Source organism: Melanerpes formicivorus, unplaced genomic scaffold (genome assembly GCF_026170545.1).
Source record: "Melanerpes formicivorus ecotype bairdi unplaced genomic scaffold, bMelFor1.0.p_v2 SCAF_19, whole genome shotgun sequence".
Taxonomy (NCBI): domain Eukaryota; kingdom Metazoa; phylum Chordata; class Aves; order Piciformes; family Picidae; genus Melanerpes; species Melanerpes formicivorus.
The window spans coordinates 7,395,897-7,414,096 of NW_027142371.1; the positions used below are offsets into that span (position 1 = coordinate 7,395,897).

General features: G+C 42.5%; 1 protein-coding gene across 4 annotated transcripts in view; it reads right to left on the reverse strand.

Moving 5' to 3' along the window:
• Window positions 1-2,754, reverse strand: part of BCAS1 (brain enriched myelin associated protein 1) — a 58,193-nt gene extending 55,439 nt beyond the window's left edge. For all 4 annotated transcript variants that reach the window (XM_068149961.1, XM_068149963.1, XM_068149960.1 and 1 more), the window contains exons 1-2: window positions 2,670-2,754; window positions 1,969-2,147 (exon numbers count right to left, since the gene is read on the reverse strand). The gene's annotated coding sequence lies outside the window, so the exon portion shown is untranslated. The remainder of the gene's footprint in view (window positions 1-1,968; window positions 2,148-2,669) is intronic.
• Window positions 2,755-18,200: the final 15,446 nt, after the last annotated feature.

Genomic DNA, 18,200 nt, shown 5'->3' on the forward strand with positions numbered 1-18,200 from the left:
TTGCGTGCTTCTGCCCTCTTTTAAAGAACCATGAAAGGTCACTGCCACCTATAGACAGAACTGAGCAGCAGCAGCAGCAGCAGGAGTGACGGCGTAGGCACACAAAATGGTATCAGACTGGCTGAGCTTCACCTTGCCAAGCAAGTAATGCCACAGCTAGTCACTCCTGCCACCCCGTCTAGAAACTGCTGTTCTAAAGATTATTTCATCTGATTGCACCCATGTGTGGCTCTAGAGCTGCATAAAGGAGCAGCTCCAGCTCTGTCATTAACATGAAACAGTTATGCTCTTCCCAAGGTGCTCAGGCCTCTAGTTTATGCAAACAAATCTATTTTTATCTCACATTTGAAATCCCTTCTCTTGGAGCTAAAGTTATTAAATGTGGTGACAAAGTTTTCTGAAACATATCAGGTTCCCACAATCTCATTTAGTGTCTTTTTTTTTTTTTGTCTCTTTTTTTTTTTTCACACCACAATGTTTACGAAGATCACCATTTGGAAAGAAGGCTGCCAAAAGCTAAGCACCAGACCCAATTCTGCACCCAGCTAATATCCTCACATGATCAAAAGAATTTTTAAAACATGTTGAAGACTCCCAGTGTGCAGGAACTTGCCTGAGAACTGAAAATCAGAATCACATATTGTCAACCTCTAAAGACTTCTGTCCAGCTGTGACAGAAGCTACACTATCTCTTGGGTTGCTGACTTGGTCTCTCCATTGGATGCTTTTGCTGGTTTGGTTATTAATGGTGGTTATTTATAGGTGGTACAACCAATAGGCAGGACCTATTTGTATCCTTTGTTCTACACCTGAAAAGCACAAAGCTGGTCTCTGTACTAAGCTGTGAGTACAGAGGAAACCTCCACCAGACCTGGGAGATATGCTGGCAAGTTATCTGTTTTATGAGAGAAGGTTTGACAATGTTTACAGTGATACAACAATTTTGGGGGGCTTGGGGGGGGGGGGGGGGGGAAGAGATGATGCTGACGTGTAAATACTCGTTTTCAAAATGAGAAGAAACCCTTTAGAAGCTGAGAGGAACTGGAATAAGCTCACTCTTATCCTTAGGCTTCCTTTCTAGATACTGATTCTTTTATTAAGTTTCGGGGATATTATCCTTGCAGGGGGTTCATTCACACCAGCTGGAATGCAGCCTGACTGGTTTAAATAGGAACGTGAATTATCAGCCTGCAGACCAGAGACAGCTCTGAAACTGTTCCTTTACCAAATCATGCTTCACTGCTTCTATTGTAATGCATAAAATAGTTAAAAATAAAAATGTTGTTTAGTTGGTTGGGTTTTTTTTACCTTTTATGAACCATCGTGTGCCCCAAGTATGAGCTCAAGGCTGATAAAATTATCCTTTTTTTTCTCTCACTCTCAAAATTCATTGCTTTGGTCCTGACAGAGTGGTAAAAGCTTCAAAAACAATGAGAAAAATGACAACAAACTCCATGATCTACTGTGTACTCTGGCTAAAGCCAGCTAAGCCTGACCTTCCTAATGTATTGACCCACCTAGATTACTCCAGTCACCTGTGCCACAGTGTCTATTAATATAAAAAGTTCACAATTAATCCCTCACCAAACCTTGCCATATGTTGTACTTAAATATCAGGGGAAAAATCCACTTTAGTTAGTTCTCTTTACATCTCATTAATTATAGATAGGTCCAACTCTACTGGTGTTTGAGGAAGGCTTCAATAGACTCATATATTCACGAGGTAGAAGAAGGACCCAGCATGTATTAGTTCATGCAGAAAGCAACCTGCTTTCTGTTGTGGCCACAAGGCAAGAGCTGCATCCTCAATCCTTGAGTCTATCATTGCCCTTTATCCTGCCTTTTGGAAAAGAGGTGAACAGGGGGACCAGTCTGGGCCCTGCTACAAAGGCAAAATGTCCTGCTCTGATTCATGTCAAAGCTAAGCAAGGACTAGTAATAAGCCAGAGTTTTAGCAAGTCTCCTTACCTTCTTTCAGTGCAGCTCTCAATTGTTTTCCTGCAGAAAAAGATAGCTCAGACACGTGTCAGGTATGATGAAGCCAGGTGATGAATGCATCTGAGCATTGTCCGTGGTTAAGGAGAAGAAATGGACACACAATAGACAGTAGTGAAGGGACAGGAGAAGGAAGGATTGAGATGACTCACCTAGAGCAAACAAGAAACACCCAAGAACAGTTTGAACGGCAACCTGGTAGCTGGTGGTGCATCCAGGACATGCAGAATTGCAGCCCTTAAGGCTCTAGGGGCAATTTTTAATACAATCCTTTCAGCCACAGCATCACAGGCAAACAGGAAAAGCAAAATAGCTCAAACTTTCACACCCTGGGCTTCCAGGGAGGTAACACTTCAACAATGCCACAAAGGTGAACAATCTTAACCTGGCCAGTAGAAACACTCTGCCAGAAAGCTGGGGTTTGTTTTGTTTTGTTTTGTTTTGTTTTCATTCTTCTATCCTTTTGCAGAAAAAGCCAGTGCACCAAAAGGGAAAATTCATAGCAGGCACTTTACAGCCCAAACGTGACAAGCCGAGCATTCACAGGAGCTCCCAAAATCATTTAGCACAAGAACACACACAGGACTCTATTAATGCATGGAACAATTGGCAGCAGCAGGACAAAAGCCAAACCCAAGAAAATCCAAACCCACAGCAGCAGGAGCAGGAGTTACCTGAGACAGGGTGGACAGGGCACCCAGTGCTGGAGCTGGTCTGGGTAAAGTGCTGCTCGCCCAGCCCTGCAGCTCTGCCCCTGCCCCTGCCACCAGTAATCAGCCCAGGGAGTGCTCACAAACACTGGGTGCAAACACACAGAGGGGTGGAGCAGTCCACCTTCCCAGCCCTTCTAGAAGTGTTTTCTGGTCTTGAATGTTCTGGCCACCCAAACCTGTTCAAATACATACTTGACTGTATGGCTTCAGGGCAGCCCAACACAGACTGTCTGTGATTGGAAATCAGGACCGTGTACTGAACACCTGAACCCCTTCCAAATACAGATTTTCCCCACAATAGCAGAAAAACAAAAATCCCAAAGTATATTTAAAGACATGACTATTTGTTGCAGTTAAAGTGGATCTTAATATCTTTCCATGATGTACAAACTGACTAAGTGTTAATATTTTAAACCTGTTGTCACAATTTACTGCTCCCTGATGTGAGTCACTAAGCCCACGCTCAGACTGGGGGTGTCTGGAGCAGGAAAAGGCTTTCTTGTTCTGAATTTTCACACCACCTCAGCCAATAAAACTTAGCTTTAGGAACTAGGGTTCCCACAGGCTGTTGAATTACCAAAAAAAAAAAAAGATAAATTCCTTATTTTGTAGTTCGAGAAAGCAATAGCAAAGTGTTGTGAAAGGCTCAGACAGGACAATACCATAAACCAGTTTGGGGACTGGCTGGAGGTCCTGCTTCAAGGCTCTGAGAGAGACCATGCTCCTCCCCAGCACAGCAGGGTGACAACGGCAATGCTGTTAACACTGTCATGATGTGAAGACACTAAAAGCACAATGTCAACTTCTCCTTAATTATTAATGACATATCCTGAGGCCAGGGGTTCCCAGAAGCTCTCTTTAGGCTCCCTTTCATCCAAGCCTGGTGTACATAGATCACTTGATTGTCACCTTCAAGTGCTCAAATATATGAATCATCTTGCTCCAAGTGGCACGTTCTCTCCACAGTGTGTGTGTCACAAGATTCAGATAAGCTGGAACACCACTGCAATCCCCAGGATCTTTTCCCCTATTGACTTGCTTATGTATTATCTGGATGGCACTTTTATTTCTGTGTTGTTTTTTATGGGTTTTAATATAATTCTGTTATTAGCCATGATATAGAAACAGAAACAGACCTGTATACAAGGGTTATGTGCTGGCTGCAAATGGTGTCAGATGCTTCAGGGGAGGCTGAAAAAATTGTAAGCACAAAACCAGAGCTTCTGGTTACATGCACTGTGAGTGCATGTTTGGATTCCCTTGGGTCTTCAAGCACTGAGCCATGTATCTTTACAATTTCCCCCTTATTTTATCACCTTACATATTGCAAACCCTTGTGTACTACAAGCTTGGATGATACCCTGAAAGTTCAATCTCATAATCCTGTCCAAAGAAGGAATATGATCTTGGGTAAGGCCTCTGGATGCCACATGTTGTGGAGGCAACAAAGCTTACCTGCAGACTCAGGCACAAAATACCAACCTGGATGCAAAACCAGTCACCCTTTCAGTGGCTCTGGACTGATTTTCATCTGTTTTTCTTTTCTTTTGGACTTCTCCTTGGTTTTAAATGTTATCATGAAATAATTTCGAAGTGCAAGACGTAAATATTTGATTCCAGAAATCCTGAATTTCTTTAAGAAACCATCATTAAGATTCGGTGTATGACTGCACCATATTTTGTTTTCCACGGATCTATTTGCTCTTAAAAAGTCATCAAATTCAGCTTTAAAAACTTAATGTGCATCATGAAAAAAACAATTTGGATTATCATTGTACTTCACCTTATGGCATGTGCTGTGAATATATGAATAAAAATACTCCTTTTCCTCAAAACAGGCTATACTTAGAGTTGAGCCCAAACAGATGGTAGTGTTGCTGAAGGATGTTTGCATGCCTTCTTTTATTTTCCACAGAACTGTGTTTGCCATTATTCATCCAGGCATTTTTTTCCCCTTCATGACTTGAATAACACAGGAATAATTTAGATACTTTTAAAAGAAAAGGTCACTGCCTAGCTTTGGGCATTTAACATAAGTGCCTAAGTGAGAGCACAAATCTCCTTGGGATGCTGCATAAGCTGTGGTGGACAAACCAGAGGTGGCTGTGACACCCACCCAAAGTGCCTTTCTCTCCCAAGTCTGGTCCCTGAATTTTGGCAGGTGGGTTGAATGCCTGCAGCCATGCAGTGTGAATGCTCCCAGTGTCCCCATGTGTCCTTCCACAGCATCAAGGCAATATTTACACTGAGATAAAGTTGTTTCTCCCTTCCTCCTCATAGCTCATCCTTCTCTGACCTGGTTTGGCAGCACTTACAACAGAAATAACTACAGCGAATATCAGAGGAAATGTCTTTCTGCTGTGACTCCTCCAGCATCAGTGCAATTACTTTGAGATCTAATTTGATGTGCACTTGCTGAGATGCTCTTCTGGATTACACTGATGTAACCTTATTAAATTAGAGAGCTCAGTGAGGTTTATACCGATTTAATTTTTCCCAGTTATGTGACCCTAATGGACAATTAACCATCCATTCTTTGAGGTATATTCCAGCTCTGCTTTTATTATTCTTTTATAGCCATTTCAAAGACATCCCATGTATTCATCAAGGACACACCAGAGGGCCACAGGGTGAGTTTTGTTTTGCCTCATGCTTGGGAATTATTTAACTGGGTGGCAGAGGAAGGGGCATATGCGGTACAGAGGACAATCCTCACCAAAGCAGAGGAAACTGTGAGCTTCTTTCCTGATTTTTCAGTAACTAAAATGCTTTTCTATCTAAAAATCTATAATGGAACCAGATCACCAGATAAATCTTTATCCCCTGCAGGAAATGCTCAGCTTGTGCATCTGACAGCTGTACAAAACTTCCTGTTAATTAATGGCACAGAGCTCCCAACAATTACATATGATTAGCCAGCTTCTTTTATTACTGTCCAGAATGAGAGCCAACACCATTCAAACACTGACAATTGAAGAGTAGATTATTATTGGTCTATATTTGCATCTGCTTTGGCTATATGTAGTCTTGAAAGGGGCTGATGTGTTAATTTAAGGTGAGGACTTCCATCTGGCTGTTACAATCAAGGTTTGTTTAGCAGAGCAGGAGGGATGAGCAGCAATACACCCTCAGAAACACTAGAGAGAGCTGAGAGGAGGAACCTGCAGGAGAACCACTGAAGAAAAAACCATTAGGCTTAACTCCAATTGAATTCTAACAATTTCAGACAAAATATAACTGGAGTTTTGGCTCAGCCTTTCCCATTACAGTCTCAAGAGAATGGATGAAGTGACTCATGGACCTACATTCTTTCAAATGAGGGAGGGCCAGCTTAATACTTGCATTCCTTAATTTACCCCAGATCCCAAGTGGGGAGAGTCACAAGAGCCACCTAAGCCCCAGAGCCTGCCCCTGGCGGGACTCGCATGCCTTTGGCACCCAGGCAGGTTTGGACCAGCTGCCCAAGGGGTGACCTGCAGGTCTGAAGGGTTGGCCCTTGCACTGATGGATGAATAGCAGTCATAAACAGGGATGAGTTGTGAAATAAAAGATGTTTCATTTACAGTGAAAAACTCCAAGTTCATTGAGTGCAGTTTCATTATTTCCAAGAAGACTGTGGAAGGGATAGATTGGGTATGTTTTTGCCTTTTTTGGTCAGAGAAACAGGCTGAGGGACAAGAAGTGCAGCAGGGTTGCAAGCCTCAAGTAGGTGATTTAGTTCTAGCAGACAATGGAAGGACGCAGACATCAAAGTAAATGGCATTAGTGACCCAGAGTTGTCTCTCATGGAAACCCAATAAAACCATCAGGAGCTACATAACCATCTTCCTTTCCACCATTCTGTGGCTTTAGCTTAATCCAAACATCCAAACCATGTTTAATATCATCTGAAAATTCCAGTGGGAATTTCTCCTAATGAAAATGTTGGCCAAATGTGTCATTTAATACCATGTCTCAGAGAAGGCTGTGTTGGCAGTGAGAGCTTTTGCACACTGGCACAGTCATTTCAGAAGAAAGGGAGGGACTCCATCCCATATGACACTTCATGGCAGGTGGCAAACAGCAGAGTCTTCAGATGTAACCTTGCATTTCTAAGAAACTTTGTGTGAGACTTCTGAGGTTGAGATTTGTCAGATGCATCTAAGTTACTTCAGTAACCCACTGTAGAGTAGGCTTTCAGGAACTCAGAAGCAGTGCAATGATTGATATTGTGGCAGGCCTGGGGCTTCAACAACTGACATACCCCACAAAAGTTATAGGACTCCTAAACACCTGAGCTCTGGAGTGAAATTCATAACCCAGAGCTCAAAAGACAGTGCAGAAGTAGAGTCCAACATCACACCAGCAGTGCAAACATCCCCATCTTTTGAAGAGCAGGTGCTGTCTTGAACTGGACAAAGAAAAACACATCTGAACTTGTGTTCCAAAACTGAAAATCCTGGCTCACAGTTACAGGGAAAACTGTTTCTGCTTAAGTTCTGCTTAAGTTTTCAGCTTTATTGGCTCTGGCTCCTTTACAGTTAGCAATTCCTTGTGATTACTGAAGAATTATGTTTTCAGCAAGTAGGTTTTCCCCACTGTCTCTTATGGAGTCCATATTAATTGTTGAATCTGTCTTGTATTTAGCCAGTGCAGTCTGAATGGGTAATGAAAAGGAGAGAATAATTGCTTCAGTGCAGGGAGCTCCGGGGAAGCAGCATCGGCAGTAATTATTACCATGCTCCCCAGACCTCTCAGCAGGGACCACAAGTGAGGCTGCAGCCTGCGTTACTGTGGTCTTGCTCTGGAACGACTCCACCAAACCCAGTGGAATCCCTTCGGATCCACACTAATGTGAAAGCAGAATTTGGCTCATGTGCTTCAGCTGAAACACCATGCTGAATGAGAAACATTTGTCCATGCTGCTTACCAAAAAGAGCCCAAACATGACTTTTCAAACTATTTCAGCCTCTAGTTTCTCCAGATGCTGCCTGTAGTTCACAGTAGGATGTAGGATGGGAACTGGTAATGTTTTTCTCTCTCCTTTCCCCACCACCAAAAAAAACCCCAAAAACCAACAAAAACAACAAACCAAACTAAAAAGCCAACACAGGTTTCTGCTGTCACTATTTCTTTTTCCCTAAAGAGGGAGAATTCCCAAATATATACCAGCTATTTCTTCACGTGGGAGCTTCTAGAAGAGATAAAAGGTTACTGTGTCAGGATGGAAACAGGGAGTTATTGTATACATAGTGCCTTAGTGGGCAGGACAGGCATTTGAACCACAATTATTCTCCTGTATGAGCATTTTATGTTTCCATCAAATATGCACTGATGATAACAATACTATGTTAAGCATTTCACTTCATTAATACAGCTTCTGCAAAGGCTGGGTCATGACTTTTGCCAGCTGTCCCAGCTTTGAAGCCTGCTGGCTTTGCTTTCCCCTGTCAGTCTCTCCCCTTTCCCAGTCCTTAAATGTAACATGTGAGGAGCTTGGCTTATAAAAAGAAAAAGAAGGGAGGAAAAAAGGCTTATTGCAGACCATGTATTTAATTCTTCAGTGAAAAACTAGCATGGTCACAATCAGCATGAACCTGCAGCAGCATTAGTGGTAAAACACGTAATTATGTTTAAGAGGGTGCTTGATCCATGTGGATCATGTGTATGATGCTTCTCTGTCCTGCCAGCTGTCAGGTTAAGACTGTACCAGCAGATGATGGGATGGGTTGAGCAGGGGATAAGTGCTGCCTTTCAGGCAGAGGGTAAGTCCTCACAGTTCCCACTGGCTTGGATAATGTCTGGTGCCAACTGCCACAAAGAAGTCCTGCTCTCGTGTCATATTCTTGATTTCAAATCTTTATTCCACCAGCAGATGCCCTTATAGCTCTGGGCTGAGGAAAGTGTCCAGATTTTCTTCTTTTCTTTGGATTTCTCCCAAGAAAGCAATATTGACTGCCCTCTTAGGCACCATGTTTCAACACTTCTCACTCACAGGGCATGATCTGGGGAAACTCTATGTACAACTCCAGTTGCGAATCCCTGCAGCTGCTGTGGTGTGCAGAGTTAAAACTCCTTTCCAGCACAGGAGAGGTCCTTAGGTCACTGCAGGGACAGCTGGAGACAGTTTTTCTTCCTGAAAAAATATGATTTGCTAAACCTCTCTCAAGTGAAAATGTAAGCATGGATAGCCTTAACATCAGTTATAGTGAAGGGATAAAAGCTTTAAAGTATACAAGGAAACAGTAAGTTCAGTGAATAGTTATGAAGTGTTAGAAAATTTAGTACTATCACTGGAGATGAGCTTCCAGTGAAATACCAGATACAACCTCTGCTAGCTCCTTCACTCCCCTTTCCCTTTCTGAAATCATTGCCTCAGCATGTCAGTTAAACTCTGTGACCCCAATGTATTATTCAGCAGCTTCTTGATTGTCACAAGCTAGAGCTTTATTTCAGGCTAACTCCCAGCTTAAACAGAATGAGCCTGTCCTTCAGCACAGCGCCACAGAAGGCAATGACATTACACCAGCAGATTAGCTCAGCAGATAGCTGGCAGAAACAAAGCAGGAATTTCAGGCAGCACAGGAGGACTTCTTGTAAATCTTCCCAGTTCTTGAAACCAGTTGTTTCACATACCAGGAAAAAATAGATGACACACATCTTGGGTGTCCGTAGTTTTATTGATTTAGTGGTGCTTGTGCTTGAAGGATTTAGAAACTACTTGATATGTTGGCTTGGTTTTCTTTTTTTCCTAATTAATTGTCAGTGTAAAAACAAACAAAAAAAAAGTCAATATATAAGAAAGAGGTCACAAGAAGTTATGAAACACTCAGAACTTGCACTGCAATTCAAGAGATCTACAATCTGACTGAGATTCTTTACCAGTAAAATCTGTAATAGTATATCATTTCAAAAGGGATAACACCAAATAGTAACTTCATAACCAACACCCACCTGGCTCCAACCTCTTTTCAGGAGCTGTAGAGGGCAAGATCTCCCCTGAGCCTCCCTGTTCAGCCTGGAGAACCAGGTTGAACAGCTCCAGTTCTCTCAGCCTCTCCTCATGAGATTTATGCTCTAGCCACTTCACCAGCATCATTGCCCTTCTTTGGATATGCTCTGGCACCTCAATAACCTTCTTGTAGTGGAAGCCCCAAATGTGATAGCTGACTAATGCTGACAAAAGTAAACAAACTGTAGATCAGATAATCCCAGGAGCAAATGTGGGTTGGGTGGAAGCACCTATTGGTCTTGTTAGTACAGAGTGATTGTAGTTTGCCTTTGGGAATGGTGCCAAAGGGAATGCCTTCTGGGTGGAAAAGCATGTCAGCTGGCTATCTTCACTACTGCCTTGGGTTGAGACTAAAGGGTGAATGCCTCCTCTGGCTTAATCATCTGGTGAGGAGGTGAAATGTCAGTAGTGCAGATCTAGGTACAGCTGACTGGAAGAAACACTAGTCCCCACTGACAATAAACATTAACTTGTACCTGCAAATGGTCTGAAAGTCTTGGCCAGTGACACCATGTCTAGCTATCACTCCATCTGAACACTGGAAAGGACATCCTCTTTCCTTCTCATGACACCTGATGTGCATCTGGCTCCACCTAGGTGCTCAGGATGATAATTAGGGCTATGTAAAGATATGACTGCTTGGAAGCAATTACACTTCACCTGCACATACACAACAGCAACATAGAGTGGGTTGCTGTCAGAGAGATTCAGTACAGTAGGCACTATACAAAGGTAGATGTTGTGACATAGTGTGGTCAAAACACAGCAATCCCAAATTTACAAGCACCCATTCCTCTCTTGCCCACACACTTGGGGTTTTTTTTTCACAGCTTTTACTGAGGCTACTCCCAGATGGGGCTGTTTGCAGAGCTGGGAGTTGATGTGTGCCAGCATCCGGCCCTGCCTCTCATTCTGACTAAACTGGGTGGCACCATGATATGTCCCCACACAGAGCAGAGGTCCTTTGTGGGCTCCCAGGTAGCCTCAATAGTGTGGGGTTTTTTTTTTTTCAGATGAAGGGAATGTTAATTGTGGACTTGGATGTGGGACTAGGAGCTGTCTTTTACAGCACTTGCCTCCAGGAGAGCCAAAACCCTTCCAAGAGATTCCTGTCATTTCCCCCATTTTACAGTAGAAAGTAAGCAGTCCAGCTTTAAAATATTTAAAGGATTTTCTTATGTATCTTAAAACTACAAAATACAGGGTGCAAACATTTGGCTCATATAGCAACTTCTTCCTCCAAACCTGCCCTTTTTAAGGGTACCTTAAGGGCAAGAGAGGTACAGGATATTTTGTTGTTGTTGTTGTTGACATTTTGCTCTTATTGCTTCTAATAAAGACTCAGGAATATGTCTTCTCACCCCATGATTTATTTTAATTTAAGTCACAAACAACCCAGTCTTTCCTGGGATACAAAACCATGAGGATTTCTTTTAACATTTCTTTTCATGCCAAGCTCCAGTCCATTTCAAGTGCTATTGTTGACTCTTTCTCTAATTTGCCAGTTTGGAAACAATGCACATAGACTAAATACATGTCTCCTTAGCACCAAAGGAGACCACAAGAAGGCAAATATAGTTTAGGAATGCAGCTTGTTATATATTTAAAGACTTTTATGTACTTAAGCTATAAGTAGAGTGATGAATTTATTCTTTGTTACTTGTGCCTTTTCATATAAATTGTACTCTGATTTTCATCTCCTCCACAGGTCTCTGTTTGAAGCATGGTTTCTCTTGTCATAGTTAGGTCTGCTTTGCTTGTGGTGGTTTTGGTTTCTTGTTTTGTTTTCTAGTATGAACTATTTTTTTTATTCTTTAAACCTATGAGGACAGACTGAAGGAGTTGGGGCTGTTCAGTCTGCAGAAGAGAAGGCTCCGAGGTGACCTAATTGTGGCCTTCCAGTATCTGAAGGGGGCCTACAGGAAGGCTGGGGAAGGACTTCTCTGGATCTCAGGTAGTGATAGGACTAGGGGGAATGGAATGAAGCTGGAGGTGGGGAGATTCAGGCTAGATGTGAGGAGGAGGTTCTTCACCATGAGAGTGGTGAAACCCTGGAATGGGTTGTCCAGGGAGGTGGTCGAGGCCCTGTCCCTGGGGGTGTTTAAGAGCAGGCTGGATGAGGCTCTGTCCAGCCTGATCTAGTGTGGGGTGTCCCTGCCCATGGCAGGGGGGTTGGAACTAGATGATCCTTGTGGTCCCTTCCAACCCTGAATGATACTATGATACTATGATAACCACTTCTTTATAGCAGTACTATAAATGGTGGCTGTTCTCCACATAGCTGTTTTTACTGGTAATTCAATAAAATCAAAGTTTACCTTGAACAAAGCATCACTGTCAGGTGAGTCATGACTAGTGATTTAAACAAAACTAACATTAAACCCAGGCTTTGTACAGCTCCATTGTGATAAACAGAGCAGCAGCTCTTTGTGCACCAAGCCTAAATTTTGTCTTCTGGGTACTAACAAGCTTAGACAACCCTCTGAAAGAGAATCAAGATTTCACCTGGGATTTCTGCTGAGAAATAGACAGAAGAAATTAATTCCTCACTAAGTAATACCCCTTCCACTCCAGAGGCTTAAGTATCTTCCTGTCAGCAGGCTTCTCCAGCTGTTAGTAAGCATATTTGCTTGTGGAAATTGATAACCTTTCAGATCTCTTTTTGCAATTATGAGAGGTCTGTTGCCTGCCTTGCACCTTTTATTCCCTTCTGCTCAATTCTTCTGTTGCCTGTAGCCCCACATTAGCACAGAATGGGGTAGGAAAAAAGACCATGGAGTGGTTTATACAGCATAAGGTGCTGAATGAAAGTTCAGAACTGGAGTTTGAAGGCACTGCAACATTAAAAGTGGTAACCTCTTCTAGCAGCAGATTATTTTTTTTTTTTTTTAAGAGACACTGGGATTTTTTTTTGGCTTTGTTTTTACAATGAGTAAGAGCAGAGATCAGGCTGTAATGAATTATAATTCACACATAGAATTGTACCCAGAATTATACAGTTCACCTTAAGGACTTTATTTGGAAACTGTCACCAAATTACAGAATTACCCACACTACTTTTGTAAGTGGTGCTGTCTTCTGGGACTTTCACAGATTCAGAGATTGCATTGGGTTGGAAGGGACCCTCAAAGACCATCGTGTACAAACCCCTGTTAGGGAGATGATGGCAACTATAACGCATGAGACAAAGCAAAAATTATAAGAGCCTCCACAATTTCCATACTGCAACAAATCTGAACTGTAAAAACTGGGATGAATTCACCCTGCTGGATACATTTCGTCTGTTCCGACAGCAGAAGCAGGGAGGTGGTTCCGAGGGATGGGAGATGGCAGCCCGACGGCAGATGTCAGCCGTGAGCCGCGTTCGGCGAGAAGCTGCTCCGAGCCGGGCGCCTAGACGCAGCCATGGGACAGGCCCTGGCATCTGGGAGGCAACATTCGCTTGAGAGGATTCAAAAGCCTGCGTTGGAGTTGAACATCACTGCTGTCTGACCACCGCAACCTTCCTAAATAGCTAAAACCACACCTAGGTGATGATGCTCTGTGTTGCAGACACTAGTTTCTGCCTACTCAGCAATACTGTGAATGGTGAGAGATGTTCCCAGTAAAATACCTTCAAGTAGCAACACTTTCCATTTAGAATATTAGGATATAAGAGAGGACACCCCCTGCCACACACATTTGTTATTTTTAATTCTTTCCCCCTGCATAGTTCTGTCATACATTCACAGATGACCCCTCAACTCTTAAGCAGCTTTGCAGAGAAGTGAGTGAGGGAATTACTCAGGGTTGAGTCAGAATGGAAAGATTTCTCAAAAGAGAGGAAAAATAATGCTCAAATGAGCTGGAAACTCATCCATCACACAGCCCACTCCAATTAATTAAAAAACCCCAAACAAACAGATGTTGAGATTTTACAAAATGAAAACAAAACTTCAGGTTATTGGAATACTTTTTTTCTGTCCTTGCCAAAACTACTCATGGGATTTAAGTAGTTTCATCCACACTAAGAACAATTTCCCTCCCACTCTATTTGCCAGCTTAATATTTACCTGCTGAAACCAATTTGCCTTAATCCTTATTAAACACAGGAGGAGTTTGGCTAGAGGCTCACACAATACATCTGTGACTGTGCAACCTCACCTGAACCACTTTATATTCACCTATTTAGAGACTGGCTTAGCCCACATGTTTCAGCACAAGACCCAAACAATTGATCCAGACAGAGGGTCACTCTCTATTGCCATCATTGTGATGACAGATACCTAATTCCTGCATTTGTTCATACTCACAGAGTGCTCCAAGTCAATGGGAGCCTGTTGTCTGCCAACGCTAGTAGCAAGTGCTGCTACTGCAAATTCTGCAGATGGATTTAGGAAAATATGTTCCTGGCTAGTTACAAGTGAATGATGCAGGCAGCTGGAAGGAGCACTCTCTGTCTGAATTACAAATGAGGATTCTTGGAGGCCAAACTCTCACTGGAGTCACATGCTGGTGTTTCTTGCCCACAGCCAGGGCTAAACCACAGCAGTTGTTCTAGCACCCAGTGACCCCTCCCTAGCAGAGAAGGGGGATTTGCAAAAGGAGAGAAGACCTGCAGGTTGAGATGAAAATAAATTAAATAAAACAGCCAAAGCAACACCAGTATAAAGTATGCAAAGTTACACTCAGCTCAGTGAATGCATAGCAACCACAAACAGGACAGCAGTCCTTGGAAGCAGTGTAAGAAAGAAACAAAAAAGAGCAGAAAACCTCAGCAAAAAGCCTTTTCCCCCATTGCAAACTTCTCCCTTTATCCTGAGCATGACATTTCTGATCTGAGATACACCTGTAGCTATCTCAGGTTGGTTGTCCTGGCTGACTCCAAGCTGCTAATTCCTGCAGCCCATGGCTGCCCTCTAATTCTGTCCCAGAAAACCCAGGACACTCAATTACTCCGCGACCTGGTGAGAGCTGCAGGCAGATGGTTGACAGGAACGAGCTGCCCAGAGGAGTACATTCAACGACATAAGAAAGAGTGACTTAGGAAAAGCAGTGTTAAGGAAGCAATATGTGGGGAAAGAATGGAAAATTGGCCACCAGCATTTCTCATTGATGTTGCCTGCTGCAGCAGTGACTCACTGGGGAGTGCCTGGAATGCTATGTCTGGTTTGCATTTCACTTTCCCCACCAATCTGATTAGTGAGGTCAGCTACACATATTATGGGGCAAGCCACCACAATTAATATTTCTTATGGACTTAGAGGTTTTTTCATTTAATCATTAGAGGGCTACTTCACATAGCTGTGTCATCATATGGCTCCTTTATACCCTTGGTAAGCTGCAGTTTATCAGTTTGGCAATTGCTATTCCTCCTGCCACACCTGCCTCCTTCCCAACTTCACACTTTCAGGCTTGGCATCTTCCTTTTTCCAAATGCTGGTGTTCTGGTGAGCACAGTGACCATTACAAATGGCAAAGACTGAACCACAGCATGTATGAAGCTAAGATTTCATAAACCTTTGAATGAAATTCGCTGCCACATTATAAAAAATACAAACAAAACCCCCCAATCAATCAATCAAACAAACAAAAACAACAAAAAACACACAAAAACCCCCCCAACCAAACAAAAAACAACACACAAAAAATCCAGGATAAAAATGATTACTACTGATTTGCTTTTAAAATAGTGTTAAATAAAATATTTTAGGATTCAAGACAATATCTTGCTAGAGACTAAGAGACTCCTAATAAGGATCAATGTGTTAGTTGCCTAGCTAAAACCATCTTTCTCCCACCTTGCCTTGAAGGTCTTGGTTTGCTCCTGAAGATAGCAGGATCACTGACTGATTAAAGGTCTCACCTGGAATAGTAATTAAAATGGTTCAATGGTCTCACTGTTTATTAATTTGGATGGCATCTAGATAACCACAGTAAAGAAGAACATTCCTAGCACCAAGCCATTTTCTGTCATACCATTTCCACCAAGTGAGAACATTTTCACCAATGTTGCACTGTTCCAATAAGCTCCAATTTTGTTCATTATTTGGCATTTTCTTCCCATTCAGATTAAATTCCTGGAGGACACTGTGGTGATTATAATCTGACCATGTGGACTTCTGGCCTTGTCAACTCATCTTGCAGGTATGACTTTGGAAGTTTGTCTTTCCAAACCTGTTTGGTCTGGTTCACTGTGTTTATCTTTGTGTAATTGTTTTGCAGTTAGTTTATGAATTCTTGATTAGGAAGAACTCAGTGCCCCAAGTGAAGTCCTGTTACAACCAATGCAACACCAAATCTTTTCCAGCCCAGTACAATTTGTGCAATTACCCCAAAAGAAACAGCTTTCAGCCATATGCTGTTCAAACTAAAGGCCATCCGGAACATCAGACCTAGCATTATTGGAAACATAAATCTGGACCATCTGGAAATTTGGCAGAGGTTACCTTGCCCTTTGGCAATTGGTATAGGACAGTCTGAAACTGAGTTTGCCTAATGAGTCCTCAAATCCAAGTGTCAGCAGGGGGATGAGGTTCAGGATATCCTTTACAAAACTCTTTCTGGAATCAGTGTCCTGCAACTTCTGTTGCTGGAAAACAAGACACCCCCTGCTTTGCCTTTTCTTCACGGATAGCAGGTGTCACAAGATAGTCAACTTCATCTTTCTGTGACTCAAAATGGGGTCCTCTCATGTAGTCTTGCGCCTTCATGGGTACTTCCAGCCACTTCCTCCACCCTGCAAGAGTATTTTCTGTCAGGTCTCTTTTGCCTTCAACCAAGGACAAACTTATCTGATTAATTGCATGTGTATGTGCAGGTTTGTTTGTCCAACTCAAACTGGAGGTGACGTTTCTACTATTTAGTTGCTAACCCATCTTGTCAAGCAGTCTGCTTTTCCTTCATGCCACTACAATGAATGTTTGTTTCCCTTCTGTTATTAAAATAGATGAACTGTGGTGGCTGTGGTGGCCAAAGGGAGAGTTTGGTTGCAGAAGAGCTGTTCTTGCTATGACATACTCGTGGCCAGCTCTGTTTTTAGCATCTATAGTCAAGCCATAAGCCATGGACGTGAAAATAATATGTAGGTATCATCAGGTCAAGAACATACTGGTATGCCCTTAAAAGGAATTAGGTATTTTCTACAGCATGTTATGACTTTAATTACCTTTTAAACAAAGAGATACAATCAAAACTCAGGAGAAATTAAGATTTTTCATTGACGCTTGGCTAATTAAAAGTAACTTAAATATTTCTTTAGCTGGCTACTGCATTTCTCTCTTTAGCATAGACTGGACAGGACATCAACTCTCCAGCTGCTGTCATCAACTCCTTGGGCAGCCAAAGTGTTTATTATTTTAGCTTCATTTCCTTGTTCTCACTTTGAACAGAAAGTACAATTTAGGTATGAGAAATCTCCTGAAGATGCATCTACATCCTCCTCTTGTCCAGACATGGCCCTGCTGTGTGTAAGCCGTGCCATGACTCAGACTGTCTCTGAAGCCACACAACTGCCTGTTTGGTCTGAACTAGTCTCATTCTAAAGTTAGCCTTTTTTCAGATCAGGTTTTTGTGTTCTTAAATTTGTTCCCTGAGGTCACAGAGTCCACGCTGATATTTTCAGGTGGGGTTAATGATTTAATGTGACTCATATGTCAGTTCTAACTCATTCAGGTCACACAACAAATCCAACTGATGACTCAGGAAGCCTCATTATTGTTGTATTTAGGTGATACGTGCTTACAGTGCCCAAGATTTCTAAAAGAAAGAGAAGTAATATATATTTGGCAGGTTTGTTGGGTTTTTTTTTTCCTCCTTACAATCTCTTTTCAATGTTGTGAAGTGATTAGATAGCCCTTATCAGAAATACACCACATCTCCCAGAAAACATGGAGGTGATGGCCTCCCTGCTGCTGATAGTGGGCTGGGTTTAAAGAGGCCACAGTGGTTAATGCTTTTGTAGTCAGCATGTGACTTCAGCCAGTAAGAAGAGCAAGGGAATCTGCTGTCATGTGGCACAGTCAGGGTCGTTGAGTGCAAAAGACAGAATCATGTCGGATCTCATCTAAGCATGTTCAAATCCAATAGAGAGAGGAACCCACCAGTCCTAGTAAGCTTTGGAAACCACCTTTAATGTGGAAAGATTAATATCAAGAATATAACAGAAATATTCTTGTGTCCTGCCTGTGATGGTGTGTATAACCTTGGCACTCAGGTTTGTGCTCAAAGAGAACAGCCCTCAGCTTAGATGTTTGAGTGCATCCCAGGAGCATGACAGGATGAGACCATTGCACAACTCTTTTCACCCTGCTCCTGATTTCCCTGGGGTATGGTACAAAAAGGGACCCTAGGATATTCCAGGTAAGTGTGGTTGCCACCTGCCCTGCAGCTTAGATGTAGCCAACAAGAACTCTCTATTTCCACTGGAGCAACAGTTATTCAGTAGAACACCTTCGTGTATATTTCCTTAATGTCTGAAGATCAGTTAGAATACCTTTTTCTGGACATAGCCAAAAGGTTAT